Genomic DNA, 18,704 nt, shown 5'->3' with positions numbered 1-18,704 from the left:
ATCAAAAACTACATCATATTTGTTTACAGGTGTCGAGTTTCATTTATGTTTCCTTCACTAGTTTTGGCATGCATGGCATATGCATGTGGATTATTGGTTGTGATCTGTCATTGGCACGGAACATTGCCTGGACTGACAGTGAATTGCCTAGCCTTTCCATTTCCTAGATATCCATGGAGTTTGTGGGTTTATTTCCTTGTTGTTTTTTTGGTTGTTTCTCATGTTTCCTTAGCTTAGGTTGAGTTACTAGTTCCTGGAGCCTTGGTTAGACAAATGCTCTGGAGCCCTATAACAACTTGGGTTGAGTTACTAGTCTCGTAGCCTTGGTTGGACAAACGTCGTGCAACCTTGTAACAAATTGAGTTGAGTTTCTAGTCCCATATCCTTGGTTGGAAAAACACTCTAGAGCCCTCAGTGGGTTGAGTTACTAGTCTTGGAGCCTTGGTTAGATAAACGCTATGGAGCCCAGCGATAGTTGCGGGTTGAGTTACTAGTCCTGAAGCCTTAGTTGGAACAAACACTCTGGAGCCTTGGATGGCTGAGATAGAGACCAATAGGATGATGGTTTTGTGATGTCCGATCGTGAGCTAGAATCATTGTTTGATGGGTTGAGGTGGATGGCCTCTAGAAGCCCTGGATGGTTTTTTATTTATGTGTTTTATGAGATCCCACATTCATGCTTGGAATATGGCACGAGGGTCAATGGATGAATAGATATTTGGATCAACCATTCTATGGTCGAGTGGAACGTGGAAGTCCCATCTCGGGTTTGGATTTGCATCATTAATGAAAGATTATTTCTCCTTGTATCTCTATGAGAATTTTATGGATTATATGTGGTCTACATGGATATACTTTCATGAGTATTTCTTTTCATATTATGATGGTTATGTATATGTTTTATGACAGTAGATATGTATGCCTTTCATCATGTTTTTACTTGTAATTGAATGATCAGTGTATCTCTAACCTAAAGGATGGAATGACAGTTGATGTGTTGAGGCATCAATGGTTATTAGCGATTTTCAGCTAAGTATGATACTCTTATGCTCAGAACTACTATTTACACATGTAGATTACATATTCATGATATGATTGATGAAATGTCTGTCATGGCTAGTAGGGGTCCAGTCAAGGTCTTGAACAAGTATTTGATTTAGTATTGTCATTTCCATGTTATTTTACTGATCTAAAGAGATGGTTCAATTATGAGCAGTGGCCTGGGTTCTGGGCCTGAAAAAGTGGCTGAAATCCCAAAGTTGTTGGCATAGCACTGGAAAATTTAGTCTTTGGTCACCGACAAGTAAGTCTATGAGAGTGACTTTGATTTTTTGGTTGTTTTCATGCCTATAACATGAGAGCGATTGAGGCTTAAGTTGTCCAAAAGTTTAGTGGGACCTAAGGGCAATCTGTCTAAAGTATAGGATTGGTTACTGAGGGTCCTGTAGCTGATGTTGAATGTTTGTATGGTGTGTTTCTATCATTTCCACTTCCTTAACGTGACTTAGGAGGTCAAATTATGTCATAGTGGCCTCTTGTCGCATGTTTACCCCGGCTGGTCAATTTCTTGGGTATATGTGGGGGGAGGGTGTTATAGAGCCAATCTGGAGATCCACAGATCTGGTATCATAGGAAATAGTATGTTATTAGGTAGTTCATTTGATTTATTTTTGTATGCTTGGGAGAGTTTACCCACTGAAAAGTTACCCAATATCTAATGGGAATTTAGTGTATAGAAATTCCAATATGATATTAAATTAGGTTTCCTTGGACCTTTTTACAAAAATGAAACTTGAAAAAATACAATGCAAGGCTAACTTCATCTAGTTTCACAATTTGAATATAATAAATAGGAAAACATTTTATAGGATTATTTTGGACTTTATTATTATGTAGAAAAAATATATCTCTATGTGTCCCTGGACGAAAAAAGTGGGATTGCCACATAGAATGAATTTAGGGCAACACTATTGAGCTCTTCATATGTCCTCCCTTATGCAATACTCTTGTGTAAAATTTCTTTAACTCCTCACAAAAATGGAACCTAGAACTCAAATCGGACCTAATTATAAGGACAAAAGTATAGAATCTCAACTGAAAGTGAAAATTGCAGATAAAAGTTTCACCCAATTTGCAGGGGCAGAAGCCTATATGTCAATAATTTCGATGTAATATTTACACATATGTCAATAAGTTTGATGTAATATTTACACATATGTAAACAAGTTCGATGTAATGTTTACACTTTGGATATATTTGTCTGGCAACTGAAATATTTTATGGAAAGAGAATTAAGAAACCTTTTTCTACAACTACATAGGAAAATTGATGAAAATAAATCACAGAGTCTAAGATACTAAAGGAGAGATAAATACAAGCAAGTGGTTCAAAAATTATCAAAGAATAGAAATAAGACCAAACATGTCAAAATGTCCAGAGGATATTCTTGGGAAGACACCGCTAGAGAAGTCCACTGATGTGTTAAGAGTCAAGACAACATTAATGGAGAGCCTAAGAAGGAACCTAATATTACAAAATATTGGCAGGTGACATAAGTCATTGTTGGACATGAGGAGCACAACCTAAGAGATAGGAATAGTGTAAATCGATAATTCATGTTATAGAGGAGCACATAAAGATGGTGCCTACGTCTATGAGGGAATATTATAATGAAGATGGATGGAATCATCTTGCATGCATTAAACCAACTATTTGGCTATTGAAAAATGTGAATTCTCAACCCCAATGGATCCCATTATGCCTACAAATCCCCATAAGCTAGGGTCTTCTATATTTCAAATTTCATTTTTGTATTAAACAACGATAATTATTATTTTCACATAAACTAGAAAAATACCTTTTCAAATAGAATTTAAATCATTTTACACATGATCATTGATAATTTCATAAGAAACATGGTCATTAGTAGCAATTCACTTTCCATATTGAGTTTTGGATCATGCAAATCCAGTTGTTGGAGAGCCCCCAGTAAAAAGAGATGACGACATCTAAACTAGCATCCCTGCTCCAACCTCTCTCTAAATAATAGCTCAATGAAATTTTCCTATGACCTTATTTCTGTTGGTGCCTCCATTGCTACTTATGGCACTAATTCTAAACTAACTATGTCTGAGGTGCATCTATATTTTCCAATCCTCCCTTGTTAAACAGGTATAGGTATATTTTCCATGATAAATAGATCTATTGTTTCTCATTAGGGGAATTTTGATGTGTAAAATGGGCCTCCTAAGAAGATTGTACAACCAAAATAAATTTTATAGGAACCAATAACATTCAAGATGATGATGTCAACCTGTTGACATGGTGAATTTTCGCTATACCAACAAGGGTAACTAACTCGATCGCAAGCCCCAATTAGACCTAATTTCGTTTGGAATGGCTAGTTCCAATGGGTTTTAAGGGACCCCATAAACTGTTAAATGAGTTGAAAGATTGCTTTTGGGAAGAAGGCTTCAATTACATCAACAAAATAAAACAGCGAACCACTAAGTATTGAATCCTATCTACACTTCTTCTAACTACTCTAGTCTATGTCCTAACTATCCGAATCTATCCTGCAGGAGCATGACAAAGAGAGGTTAAACATCATATATGAATTCCAAGTCTAAATGAATCAATTACTGTCTCACATAAGAACAAGGCTGCATTAATTCTTAATTGCAATCCAATCATTCATACAGGAATACACATTCCATTTTATGGAAGAAAAGCTTGCAATTGATGTCCAACATAGTTTCGAATCAGCAACCTTTCACGATTTAACCATGATGTTAAATCATATTCAAATAACCAAGAATAACCATGAACTGTAAGTTATCAATATGCACAAAAAAAACAAATATACATTTGCATTTATGCCAGCAACAACATTCTAATCAAAACACATAAGAGAAGAGGAAAATCAATCTGAAACACAAGCTCCTCATTGAACCAAACAATCTTTCTTTATTCATAATAAATCAAAGTTGTTCTTTCCAAACAAAAAGCCCCGGTCTCCTATCCAGAGGGAATATTTATGAAACTAGAAATGACTCCCGGTCTTCCTTTTCACCTTTTCGCCTTCCCTATGTCCTCTTTCACTATGCATATCGGAACACACAGATGAAGACAATCGTTGTCACTGCTGACACATAGAGGGCGTTTCCTATCACTGGAGCACTTCATTTCCTAGGGAAATGAATGGTTATTGATTAGAAGGGGATGACTATGTGTCATCTCTTCATGATGAAATTCGGGACAACCTCTCCATTGGAATATATAGGCAACACATGGAAACCAGCTGAGAATGCCAAAGGCCGACTCTTTCAACAAAATACACCCACAGATATGAGTTCTCTAGATCCGCTTATGCATCCTTTACTCCTTGCCTACAGAGATAATACGTATTAGCTATGATTATGCAAATATAATAAAATGCTAAAAAAACAGATCTTTGCCTTCATTAAGCTTTATGACATCAAGAGTAAAAATCATGAAAGAATTGGCCCGTGGTCTTTAATCCATGCATTGATTTAGTCTCGCAGGTGGAAATCTGATTTACACTGAAAATCCTCACAAAACACAGAGCCAAATCCAAAACCTAGACTTGAAATACTATAGGTGGGAACCTATACCCTATCGGGTCTGCCATATCGCATCGCATCGTGCCATGTGTTTGGGCTTAAAGCTATGCCGATTGTGCCTTTCGGTTGACCAGACCCGACACACATATATGTCATGGTTCATAATTCCTTCAGGTCCACCGCATAAGGCTTCCCTTTGTAAAACCCGGACTCCATCGTATTATCGCAAATACAAGGGAAAACACAGAAAAACCCGTGGTCGGCCGTAAGGCCGGACTTCAAATATTATGTATTCGGGCATATAATCATCGTCGGGTCTGGCTATCACCCCTTCGCTAACTGCATAACCCCCGGGCTCCGCCGATTGCGATAAGCGATCAGGGTAGGCGGACCCGAAATATATATATATATATATATATATATATATATGGCACTTGATAGTCGTGGCGAGTTCTTAATGTATCATTTCCCTTTGAAAAGCCCCGACTTCAATGTTTTTTGAAAACACAATAATATATGGGAAAACCCTGTGTCTGGCCATAAGGCTGGACCTGAAATACTATGTGCTCTGGTCTATAATTATCATCGGGTCTGGGTGGTAGCGATATGTCTTATATAAAAACCCTAACCCCGCTGATTGCGATATGCGATGGGGAAGCTGACCCAAAACCCACATATGTATTATGCTTGATAAAGCCATCAGGTCCGATTATCGCATTGGCCTTATGTATGGGTTTCGGACCTGAAATGTATATGAAACATGGTTAATAACGCCATCGAGTTCGGAGTATAGTGGCGCGCCCTATATATAAAAGCCCCGGACCTGCCGATAGCGATATGCGATATGGCTCCAAACCCAATATTTATGTAATATCGTTAATAAAGCCATCGGGTTTGGAGCATAGTGGTATGCATCATGCCTTAGTGTTGATTCTGATAGGCGAAAGGGGTGATTTATGCAGGTTTGTGAAGGATTTTCATTGCGAAGAGTTAAAAATGGAAATAAGGTGCGATAGAGGGTCTTTTGAGGGTTGAAAAGGTCTCGATGAGGATATGTATGAAGGGCTTGGAGAGCGTTATAGATGAACCATGCAGTAGAGGTTTATTAAAGGGGCTTACCCATAATGAATTGAATATTTGACTCCCCAGCGTGTTAAAATTCCTGGGATAATTTATTAAGACTTCCCAAATCAGGCCAGGGATTACCTTCAGAGAGTGGATCTTTAGGAATCTCTTCCCAGGGAGTGTCAATACTTTGCAAGGATTCAAGCACAATATCTTCAAGAGACGGGGCTGCAGATGTCTCTTCATTTATGGAACATATCCTTGGCTTTCTTTTAGTTGTTGGATGTAAAGAGTGAAAGATGGGGAGCTGAGAGAGGGAACGAGCGTAAGCCTGAGTAAGTAGTTTGACTGGTTGTTCCTGAGTGACAAGATACTCCCACAGTGTCTCTTCTTCGAAATGAGGCTTTTCCAAATGAGCCGACGAGTCTTTTTGACCTTCACGATCCATGCATTAATATTTTTGAGTCCATGTGCGACATTTATATATGAAATCATAAAAATCCGTGGACGGCGGTTCATGCCCTCCTTCCAGCACTAGTTTGTTGACATGGCAAATTTTCTCTATACCAACAAGGGGAACTAACCTGATCGCAAGCCCCAATTAGACCTACTTTTGTTTGGAATGGCTAGTTCCAATGGGTTTTACGGGACCCCATAAACTTTTAAATGAGTTAAAAGATTTCTTCTGGGAAGAAGGCTTCAATTACATCAAAAAAATAAAATAGCTAACCACTATGTATTGAATCCTATCTACACTTCTTCTAACTACTCTAGTCTATGTCCTAACTATCCTAATCTATCCTGCAGGAGCATGACAAAGAGAGGTTAAACATCATATATGAATTCCAAGTCTAAATGAATCAATTACTAGTTCACATAAGAACAAGGCTGCATTAATTCTTAATTGCAATCCAATCATTCATACAGGAATACACATTCCATTTTATGGAAGAAAAGCTTGCAACTGATGTCCAACATAGTTTCAAATCAGCAATCTTTCATGATTTAACCATGATGTTGAATCATATTCAAATAACCAAGCATTAACATGAACTGTAAGTTATCAATATGCACAAAAAAAACAAATATACATTTGCATTTATGCCAGCAAAAACATTCTGATCAAAACACATAAGAGAAGAGGAAAATCAATCTGAAACACAAGCTCCTCATTGAACAAAACTTTCTTTCTTTATTCATAATAAATCAAAGTTGTTCTTTCCAAACAAAAAGCCTCGATCTCCTATCCGGAGGGAATAGTTATGCAACTGGAAATGACTCTTGGTCTTCCTTTCCACCTTGTCGCCTTCCCTCTGTCCTCTTTCACTATACAGATCAGAATACACAGATGAAGGCAATCGGTGTCATTGCTGACACGTAGAGGGCGTTTCTTGTCACAGGAGCGCTTCATTTCCTAGGGAAATGAATGGTTATTGATTAGAAGGGGATGATTGTGTGTCATCTCTTCATGATGAAATCTGGGACAACCTCTCCTTAGGAATATACAGGCAACACATGGAAAGTAGCTGAGAATGCCAAAGGACAGCTCTTTCGACAGAACACACCCACAGATATGAGTTCTCCGAATCCGCTTATGCATCCTTTACTCCTTGCCTGCAGAGATAATATGTATTAGCTATGATAATGTAAATATAATAAAATTCTAAAAAAAAAATAGATCTTTGCCTTCATTAAGCTTTATGACATCAAGAGTAACAATCATGAAAGAATCAGCCCTTAGTCTTTAATCCATGCATTGATTCGGTCTCGCAGGTGGAAATCCAATTTACACTTAAAATCCTCACAAAACACAGACCCAAATCCAAAACTCGGACTTGAAATACTATAGGCGGGAACCTATACCCTAACGGGTCCGCCATATCGCATCGCATCATGCCATGTGTTTGGGCTTAAAGCTATGCCGATTGTGCCTTTCGGTTGACTGGACCCGACATACATATATGTCGTGGTTCATAATTCCTTCGGGTCCACCGCATAAGGCTTCCCTTTGTAAAACCCAGACTCCAGCTTATTATCACAAATACAAGGGAAAACACGGAAAAACCTGTGGCCGGTCGTAAGGCTGGACTTCAAATATTATGTATTTGGGCATATAATCATTGTCGGGTCCGACTATCACCCCTCCGCTAACCGCATAACCGCCGAGCTCCACCGATTGCGATAAGCGATTGGGGTAGTCGGACCCAAAATATATATATATATATATATATATATATATATATATATATATGGCACTTAATAGTCCTGGTGGGTCCGCAATGTATGATTTCCCTTTGAAAAGCCCCAACTTCAATGTTTTTTGAAAACACAAGAATATATGGGAAAACCCCATGTTCGGCCATAAGGCCGGATCTGAAATATTATGTGCTCTGGTCTATAATTATCGTCGGGTCCGGGTGGTAGCGGTATGTCTTATATAAAAACCCCGGACCCCATCGATTGTGATATGCGATGGGGAAGCAGACCCGAAACCCACATATGTATTTTGCTTGATAAATTCATTGGGTCTGATTATCGCATTGGCCTTATGTATGGGTTCCGAACCCGAAATGTATATGAAACATGGTTAATAATGCCATCGGGTCCAGATTATAGTGGTGCGCCCTATATATAAAACCACCGGACCCGCCGATAGCGATATGCGATATGGCTCCAAACCCGATATTTATGCAATATGGTTAATAAAGTCATCAGGTCTAGAGCATAGTGGTATGCATCATGCCTTAGTGTTGATTCCGATAGGAGAAAGGGGTGATTTACGTAGGTTTGTGAAGGATTTTCATTGCGAAGAGCTAAAAATGGAAATAAGGTGTGATAGAGGGTCTTTTGAGGGTTGGAAAGGTCTCGATGAGGATATGTATGAAGGGCTTGGAGAGTGTTATAGATGAACCACGCGGTAGAGGTTTATTAAAGGGGCTTACCATAATGAATTGAATATTTGACTCCCCAACGAGTTAAAATTCCTGGGATAAAATAGATCATTCAGAGAGATGCAAGATCAACTTCTAGGGGACCCATTCAAAATTGCTACCAGGGAAAATTTTAATAGGGTAGTGGTTGTGGCCACAACACAACCATGGGAGCTAATTCACCATTTTTGGAGTAAAAAAGTAAAGAGATTAAAAAATAATAAAACTACTTTTTCAACTCGTATTTTCAACTTATATCCCTAAGGTTTTACTCAAATTTTGAGCGGGAGTACTCAATGGATGCAAAATTTAATTCCGCATCCAAAGATTACCCACGTTGCATACTTTTGATGGACCCTGCTGCACGAAAAATGAGAAATACATGAAAAAACGTTATTGCAATCACATTTTTCATGTATTCTCTTTTTTTGTGTACCACGGTCCATCAAAAGATGCAACATGGGTACTCCTTAGACGAGGATCAAATTATGTATCCAACGAGTGTTTTCACTCGAAATTTGAGTAAACCCATAGGGAGATAAGTTGAAAATACGAGTTGAAAAAATAGTTTTTTCTTTTTTTCCCTGTAAAACTTGATGATGTAATCTAATTTTATTTTATTATTTCCACTATTATTTTATAATTTCCTTAGGAGACCCATTTTAGACCTCAAAACTCCCCTAATGTATCCCTGAACCCACATGTGGAATTTGTAAATTTCTAGTTCCTATTGCATTTCTATTACCAATCCTCTTACAATTATACTTTTAATTTCTACGATGATGTAATTAGGAAAGAAACACTTAGATTTGAATTCTTTTCTTTAGGTCAGCAGATAATTTATGTTGAGTCCTGTGGGTTTAAGCTATTGTACAATTCTCTCTGAAGATTTTTTTAGCAATCTTTCAGATCTGGACAATTAAGTTATTGGATAGGTTATTCTTCTCATGTTAGTGGAATATTAAAGAAAACTTCAACACATAGGAAAATGCTCAGACTCTTGATGATTTTATTATTGGTAACATGATCACATTCATTCACAAGTCAAAGGGGATAACTTCTTGTGAACTACACATGTTAATTTCATTCACATGTTCCCACTAATGCTTCAACTTCTTGAAAAAGTGGTCAACATGAGTGTTTTTTATAGGTTTATTTTCAAGGAGTAAAGTGATTTTCTAAGTTGGCTATAGAAGATTTGATCTTTTATTTTAATGAAAAGAAATAGCAGGTTTGAAAGTCAGTTTCTCTCTCATTGTTTAGTAAATTTTTCCATCATATGTATTTTGTGTATTAGCATACGTGGATCTATTTGAATGTAGGCTTCTGTGATTTGAATTATTTATAAAGTTGTCTTCAAGATCCATCACATGAATGAATTGGTTGTCGATGTGTTTCCAACCAACTAATGTGGTTCATCATCAAAACAAGAATATGGAGAAAATCTAATCTAGCAAGGAATTATAAAGAACAAAAAATCAAAAGAAAGTGACTATTGAAAAAATTGGTCAAGTAACTATTAAGAAATAATAATAAATTAATATAAACCCCTAATATAAATATTAATAAAATCAAATAACAAGTATTAAGCATAGTGGCTACGCTTGGGATCCCATAGTGATTACACTTGGGTTTGGTGGTTTTTTAATCCTTACAAAGGGTAAAATCTAGATGAGAAAATTGGTCAATTTGGGAGAGGAAGAATGGTGATAAGTTATAATGATTTTCACAATAGTCATGAACAACATGACTAACTTATTATCAAAAACATTTTTTAAATTGATGACACTAAACAAAATGGGTGATGAATAAGTAAAGAGAAACCCCCTTGCTCATGGATCAAAACATGTCATCCCAAAATTCTAATAATTACCTCAAATGCACATGGCTCAACATTTACTATTAGAATCTTGCACAAATCAAGGGAAGGAAAGGCGAGGGACTCTTTTTATTATAGTTAGAGAACACCAACCAAAAATTCTAAGCATGATCCAAGTGGATATTGGTGGCCACCCGCCTATTCCACTTGGACCGCCAACATTGTTTCTTTCATTTTCCTTAATGGTAGCACAATTTACTATTTTTCACATTTTTTTGGGTCTAGAACTTCCCGAGTTGTTTTGAGGCCCTAAATGACGTTTTATTTTGGAAAACAAGAAAAATCATAGCTTACAATAGGGATTTGCATCAAATGTTTAGTTCATTGAAGGTTGGAAAATCTTTGCCTCAACATCGGGGAATACCACTTGGTCGGGAACTTAAGACAACTCTGTTTCTGTTGGAATTGGTGGTTCCGACTAGGGATAAAGGGACCAGTTTCCCATGAAATAAATTTAAATGAATCATGGAAAGAAAATGAGAATAATTGATTAATTTAAAGATAAAGATGATATTAATAAATATAAACTTAGTCTATGTATATGCCAGGATAATATCTCTTTACATGTGATTCATAAAAAGATTTCACAAAGCATGCAACAATATAGATCATTAAACACTTTATTAAAAGAAAACAAATAATATAAACTAAATTAATTAAATAGTTGATTAATTTAGTTGATTAAAACTAATCACATATAATCTCTCGTTATTTCATATACAATCACAAATGATACAATCCTACACATCAATAGTGACAATGTGTGACTGTTTGCAAAACATACATATAATGAAACAACTTATAGAAAATTTACTATTTATCTCAATGAAACATAGCAACAATATAAAGATAATAATACCCGATACATAAAGACTCTGCTCATGGAAAAGATAGCTTCTATTTCAGCTTCTCAATTAGATAACTTTGGATTAAACAATAGTGCAAGTTCAAAGTTGTCTATAAAAAAATAGAACCCCTTTCTAAATACATAAGAGCGGTTTAAATAGTCTATTAATATTACAAAAATAGTAAAATAAAAATAAAATTCTTCAGAAAAGCTCCAACAAACTAAGCTAAGATAAAGACAAATATAAAGATAACATTACGTTGTAACAATAAATTCATGATTGTGTTGCAGACTGATTCTCCATTCATTCTTTGAGTCCACATATGTCCACCATTGACTTCAGTTGGGGGGGCAGTGGGGATGAATCAGTTTCATGTGCATATGCCCTGTAAATACTACATCACTAAGTGCTGGAAGAAAATGGGCTATTTCATTAGAAAGACACCTCAGTACAAACCATTGATTATGTGGTTATACCAAGAAATTCCAATAACTTTTGAGGTTTATTTTTGATAAACTTTGGATGTCTTCAACCTTATTCTTTGATGTTTCCTGCAATGACTGCTTCAGAGTTTTGACATTTGGCAAGGTGGCATTTGACAATTCATGTATTATATTGGCCTGCAATAAGGTAACGTTGATATATTTAGTGAGATTAGAAGAAAGATTTTTGGCCCTGATGATAGCAATTTATTCTTACTTCATCTTGATCTCCTGGTCTCTAATAACGATATCTTTTTTAGATTCTTCAATTCAAGGAAGATCAGTTGATCTTCCTTCAACACTGTCTTGCTAACCTATATGCTCAGAGATTTTTGTAGAATTTTCCACTGTAGATCAACAAATAATGCAATATACTAAAGAAAAATACTTGATTTACTTCTACAAACAAACTTGCAGAAGCTTAATCGATTTGAGCAAGATCAAATAGAAAACATATAACAGAGAATGAGAAATCAATCACACATGAACACAGAAGAATACTTTGGGGAAAGCCTCAGCTAAAAACCCCGATCTCTATATTATCATACAAGTGGAAATATGTATGGATTACACAAAGCTTTAGCTCACAAGCTATTCATCTCTCAGTACAATCCCTCTGCTACTCATAGACAGCCAAAGGCTTCTAACAAACCTTCTCCTCTACCCTCCAAGCCTCCTATTTCCTTGCGCAGTTTCTCCTGGGGTCCAATGCTGCCACCTGTGTGAATTCACCTCTCACACAACTCACCAAACTCAGAAATAACTGCGCAATCCTGAAGGAGATAATTCCTTCTGCATGGATTAGTTTCCTATATATGAAAATTCCTCCAACTGATAGTACAATGTACCTTCCTTTGATCTCAACTGGGTCTCTGACTGAACTTACATGCATGAGTTATTTATGAGAGAATATTCAGTCATCTGAAGTGCAGTAGTTACATGCATGCATGCATTAACTAACTGAACTCACAATCAATTCCACAAACTGTTGGAACTAATCTAACTGGACTTAACTCAGTTAACTGAGCTAACTAATTACAACTCAAATATAAATCATCCTTATCTCCTTAATTAAGGGATAACTTCCTCAATTAAAGGGATAACTATTGCATGTCTTCACATAGACTTCATGTTTGATTTTCTCCAACTAATTAACTCAATATGAATTAATTAATTATTTTTCAAACAACTGCTGAGACCAAATTCGAATTTTAATTCTCAATTTTAATTCAGGGACTAATTAAAATTGGAATCTATCTCGAAATGTTATTTATAGCAATTCTATTTTTATCATTTCTATTTTATCATTCCTTGTTGCTATCTTCAACACTGGTACCTAAAATGCTATTTATAGAATTTCTATTTTTAGCATTTCTTGTTGCTATTTTCAACACTCCCTCTCAACAAGAAAGGCATTCAACTCGAACCCAATCCTGAACCTTTGGAATGTTCTGCATGCAACACTTGTCCCTAGTGTTGTTTCTCCAACAACTCTAGAAACAAAAAATATCCATCCTGAATCAGAATGATGCCTCTGTCATCAAAGTCTCTTACTGCTATTTCCTCTGTCAAATGAAAACTCTACACCTTTGTGCTCTTCAGTATCTGATTACTCTAGACTCTATAACTTTGATCTCTGACTACATCAATCACACTAATTCCTACTGCTGCATCTGTGCTGCTGCTGGTCCTATCTCCCAGCATGCATATGCATTGCACTTCCTCTCATCATGTTGCATCATGCTGCCCACTGCTGCACTGCAACTCAGTTACTGAGAAGTAAGTAACTGATCTCCCAATTGACCTCCATGTTGGGCTAGAAACACACTCTGATGATGAAGCTCCCTCTGTCACTCCATGTGCATCTGTGTCTACCCACTCAGCCAGTCCTGCTACTCCTCGTCAGGGCTCCCGTAGCAAGGTCTAATCAAAGAGGTTGGGTCACCTCAAGGATCCTACCCCTATTTCAGCCTTCTTAGGACTATCACTCCACATCGCCCCACCTCCTACCTGGAGGTATGGATGCATGTGATCCCTCTCCCCACTTGGCTCAAACTTTCCCCCTAGTGGAGGTCTCTGCATGAGTGGATGCCTCCACTTGGTCTTCTCTCGGCTTCTCCAGTTGTCGCTGCTCCACAACCTCCTGAAGTTGCTTCACCAATTGTGGCTCCTCCACAATTATCTGAGACTTCTTCTAGCACTGCATGCTGAGAGGTAATGTACTCTCCCTCTCAACCACCAAGTCTCCAACATTTTCCTTGCTCCTCAAGGTTTTGCATGCATCTTGAACCTCAAGAGCATACAGGTTCTTGACTCATGAACCAATCTGCTTCACCTGTCTCGTGGTGATGTGTCTAAGGAAAACCTTTCCCTTACTAAAGACTACATCATAGCCTTTGTCCTCCAGCATCACGATCGATACCAAGTTCTTCTTTAGTCCTAGCACATACTTCACATCTGTCAAGGTAGTGCGAGCTCCATGCTCCCTATGAAAAGAAACCGTGCCCACACCTAAAACACTATACTTTTCATCATTACCCATCGCTATGAGTATCTTGAGGTCTTTCTCCTCCAAGGTATTGAACAAACTCTTATCGCCGATGATGTGGAATGAGGCTCCACTGTCAAGAAACCAACCACAACCCATCATCGATGAAACCATGCATGCGATTCGAGTAAAATCCAATTTGAACTATGAGGCGAATGCCTCACCTTCAGATCCTTCCTTGGATCCCATCTTGGATTTCTTCAATGGAAAATTTGTTGCATAATGGCCCACCTCATGAAAATTAAAGCATATCACTTTAGATTTGTCAATCTTCTTCCCTCCATGAGAAGAACTCGATTTGGGATGATAATCCTTCTCCTTCCCTTTCCTTGCCTTACTCACTAAGGCGCAATTTTCTTCATCCTCCTTGGATGAAGAACCATCTCTGGTGCTTCTCCTGATCTCCTCCTACATCAGATCTGACCACAGTCGTTCCCAATCTGGCAGTTTCTCTCTTCCATTCACTGAGTCTTGGTAGCTATGCCAGCTCTTAGGAAAACTGAGGAGAGAAAGTCTCACCATGTCATCATCAGCTGTCGTGATTCCTACACTTCCAAGCTCATCCCTGCAGGTGGTGAGCTTGTTCAGATATGTAGAGATCGTGTCGCCCTTTTCACACTTGATTTTTTGAAGATTTTCTTTCAGCGCCAGCTTCCTCTGAAAATGGTGTCTCCTTCCCATGGAGACTCAAGACAATATGGTCTCGAACTCCCTCCAGAAGAATCCTCCTCGCTCTAGCCACACATTTCTTCCATTTCGCCAATTCTTGGGCATTAGTTACTGTTGGCTTGGGGACTTCTTGATTAATGAAGTCCTTCAAACCATTGTCCTCTAATACCGCTTCCATGTGATCCTTCCAAGCTATATAATTCGAGCTACCATCCAGGGAATACTCGAGTCTCAAACCACTGAACGCCATTGGTGAAATTTGAGATGTGATAAGAATTCGAATTCTATAATCAAGAACTTCAAACTTTGAACTTCTCCCTTCTTTGTATACTGTTCTCTGCTTTAATCACCTTTGCTCTGATACCATGTAAAATTTTTCATTGTAGATCAATAGATAATGCAATATACTAAAGCAAAATACTTGAACTACTTCTACAAACAAACTTGCAGAAGCTTAATCGATTTGAGCAAGATCAAATAGAACACATATAACAGAAAATGAGAAATCAATCACACATGAAGACAGAAGAATACTCTGGGGAAAGCCTCAGCTAAAAAACCTGATCTCTGTATTATCATACAAGTGGAAATATTTCCAGATTACACAAAGCTTTAGCTACAAGCTATCCAGCTCTCAGTACAATCCCTTTGCTTCTCATAGACAGTCACAGGCTTCTCACAAACCTTCTCCTCTGCCCTCCAAGCCTCCTATTTCCTTGCGCAGTTTCTCCTAGGGTCCAATGCTACCACCTGTGTGAATTCACCTCTCACACAACTCACCAAACTCAGAAATAACTGCACAATCCTGAAGGAGATAATTCCTTCTGCATGGATGATTTTCCTATATAGGAAAATTCCTCCAACTGATAGTACACTATCACTTTCTCTGATCTCAATTGGATATCTGACTGAACTGACAAGCATGAGTTATTTATGAGAGAATATTTAGTTATCTGAAGTGCAATAGTTACATGCATGCATGCATTAACTAACTGAACTTACAATCAGTTCCACAAACTGTTGGAACTAATCTAACTGGACTTAACTCAGTTATCTGAGCTAACTAATTACAACTCAAATACAACTCATCCTTATCTCCTTAATTAAGGGATAACTTCCTCACTCAAAGGGATAACTGTTGCATGTCCTCACATAGACTTCTTGTTTGATTTTCTCCAACTAATTAACTCAAAATGAATTAATTAATTATTTTTCAAATAGCTGTTGAGACCAAATTCGAATTTTAATTCTCAATTTTAATTCAGAGACTAATTAAAATTGGAATCTATCCCAAAATGCTATTTATAGCAATGCTATGTTTAGCAATTCTATGTTTAGCATTTCTATTTTATCATTCCTTGTTGCTATCTTCAACATTGGTACCTGAAATGCTATTTATAGCATTTCTATTTTTAGCATTTCTTGTTGCTCTTTTCAACAATTTGCTCATCAACTTCTTCATAGAATGTCCTCAAATGAGACAACTGGTTAGCCAAAGAATCATTGGTCTTACACAAATCATGAATTAAAGTTAATTTATGACAAAACATAACTTGTTGCTTAGCAAGGAGTGTAATAACCAGTTCTCCTGCTTCTTTTCTAACTTCATTTATTTCTGGATTTTATTTCAACTGGTTAATCTTTTGTTGTAGTTGTTGTACCTGTGCATCTTTATCTTTGATTTCAAATTCAAATTTTAGTTTCAATTCATTAAAACTTTTGTGTAATTCAGCAAGCAAGGAAAGCTTTACTTGTCATTGTTGTTCCATTAATTGCCTTTCATTCTAGAGAGTTTTTTCTAATTGAACAATCCTTTCGTCCTTTTCCTTCATAAGAAATTGAATTTCCACTACTTTATCGATAGTAGCATTAGCATAAGCTCCCACAAACTGTGAGAGACTATTTAATTATTCGTCATGGGATGTTTGGGTTCCTTTCTAGAGAAATTGAAAAGGATTTTTGTTTGAAACTAATGCCTGTGCTTGTTCCAGCTTTCTCTTCTTTCTTGACCTGCTCATAACTGATTTGTGTTTTGGACTGTAAAACGCATCCAAAGGAGGGATTTTTTCAATTGTTAGAACGATCTCCGACATAGGAAATACTAGGATGAAATCTAAATATTTAGCAACAGTAACTTTATCGGGAACCTTAGCAATGAATGAGGTTGTCCCTTAAGTTTGTGGAATCTGCATTGTTTCTTTGTTGATTGTAGTGTTTACATCTTGAGTTTCTTCAGTCGATAAGACACGATTAAATTCCTCCCAAACTTCATCCAATTTATTTTCTTCTTGAACTTTCTTCATTTGCTCGACAACTGCAGTAGCTATCTCTGAGACTTGATAAATAATTGGATTCTTTGATGAGGAGGTTGATGCATTTGAAACTTCAGGATTTTGTCGAGAATATCTCAACAAATCTTCTAACAGATGGGCTATCCTCTGACTATGATATTAATTGAAATCAATCAATTATTCAGGAGTTAGTCGATCTACTTCTAATGTTTCAACCATGGAATACTCTAGAACCATCTTGAATACATCATCAAATTTATTAGGATTTCTTGAAAAAATCATGATTCTAGCTTGTATCGTGACATCTTTTGTGCCCCATTGGGATCATATTTCCTGTTTAGGATGGTTAGAAAACTTAAATATTTGATTTGGTCAATTTCAACATGAGTGTGTTTGAAATTTTCCAATGTAGAGGTACCACAAAAATAGGAAAAGAAGGCGAAGTAGTTTTCTTGGCATCCTTGAGTACTTTAGTCAAACCATTCCCAATTGTTTGGTATGAAATTTCTCTGGCCAAAAATTTATCAAGGACAAAAAGAGGAAAAACATGAGGATGGGAATGACTGTAAAAACTCAAATATAATTAAATGAATCTTCCTCGAACCACCTTCCTAATGACATTAAGTCATTATTAGCTTCTGTAGAGAGTCTAGGCGCTTTGCTTCCGAAAACCTCTTGGTCAATGGGGAGCATATTTTCATGACAAATTTTATGAAAATGAGAATGATACTTGGATTCCCACAAGATATCAAGGTAAACATGAATTAGGGTAGGGTATTTAATTGTCCATTTCCATCCTATAGATGGAAAATCACAATAAAAACAAATAGCATCCATGACATAAGCGCTTATAAAGAAAGGAGGAGGTGTTCTATCATTAACATTGTGCGTCTATCTGTAATTGCGAATTTGTGTAGTTAAATTATTAGAAAATATATTTTCCCAATCCATAATATATCCATCAAAAGAAACCTCTAATAATGGTACCCATTCTTTTGAGAACTTCTATGTATTAGGGTAACCGTATAAATGACACATCATAGCAGCGACATGAGAGAAAGGGCCAACAATAGAAGCTAATGAATACATACCCCTATCCTTGTGCTTGTGCTTGCTCGGGTCCCTTCTCCATTCTTTGATAAGCTCTACTGGGTTTTGATTCTCATGCATAAAATTATGGACAAATTGAGTATCATACTTTTTCTATGGTAGGAGAAAATGGTACATTTTCGTCAAATCCTTGGCCTTTAATGATCTGATGATTGTCTTCTTCAGAGTTATAAAAACTCTGTCTATAATATCCAAATGGTCGATGACCCATCTCACCATATCTGTGTAGGGAAATATTTTGGGACAGGAAACAATTCTATGCAAAAATGAATTAGCCACATCATTGCATGTAGCGGTAG

The sequence above is a fragment of the Pinus tabuliformis genome, chromosome 1_1 (assembly GCF_031772625.1).
Source record: "Pinus tabuliformis cultivar Carrire ecotype Pingquan chromosome 1_1, CPIR1, whole genome shotgun sequence".
NCBI classification, from domain to species: Eukaryota; Viridiplantae; Streptophyta; class Pinopsida; order Pinales; family Pinaceae; genus Pinus; species Pinus tabuliformis.
Note: the sequence above shows the minus strand (reverse complement) of the source record.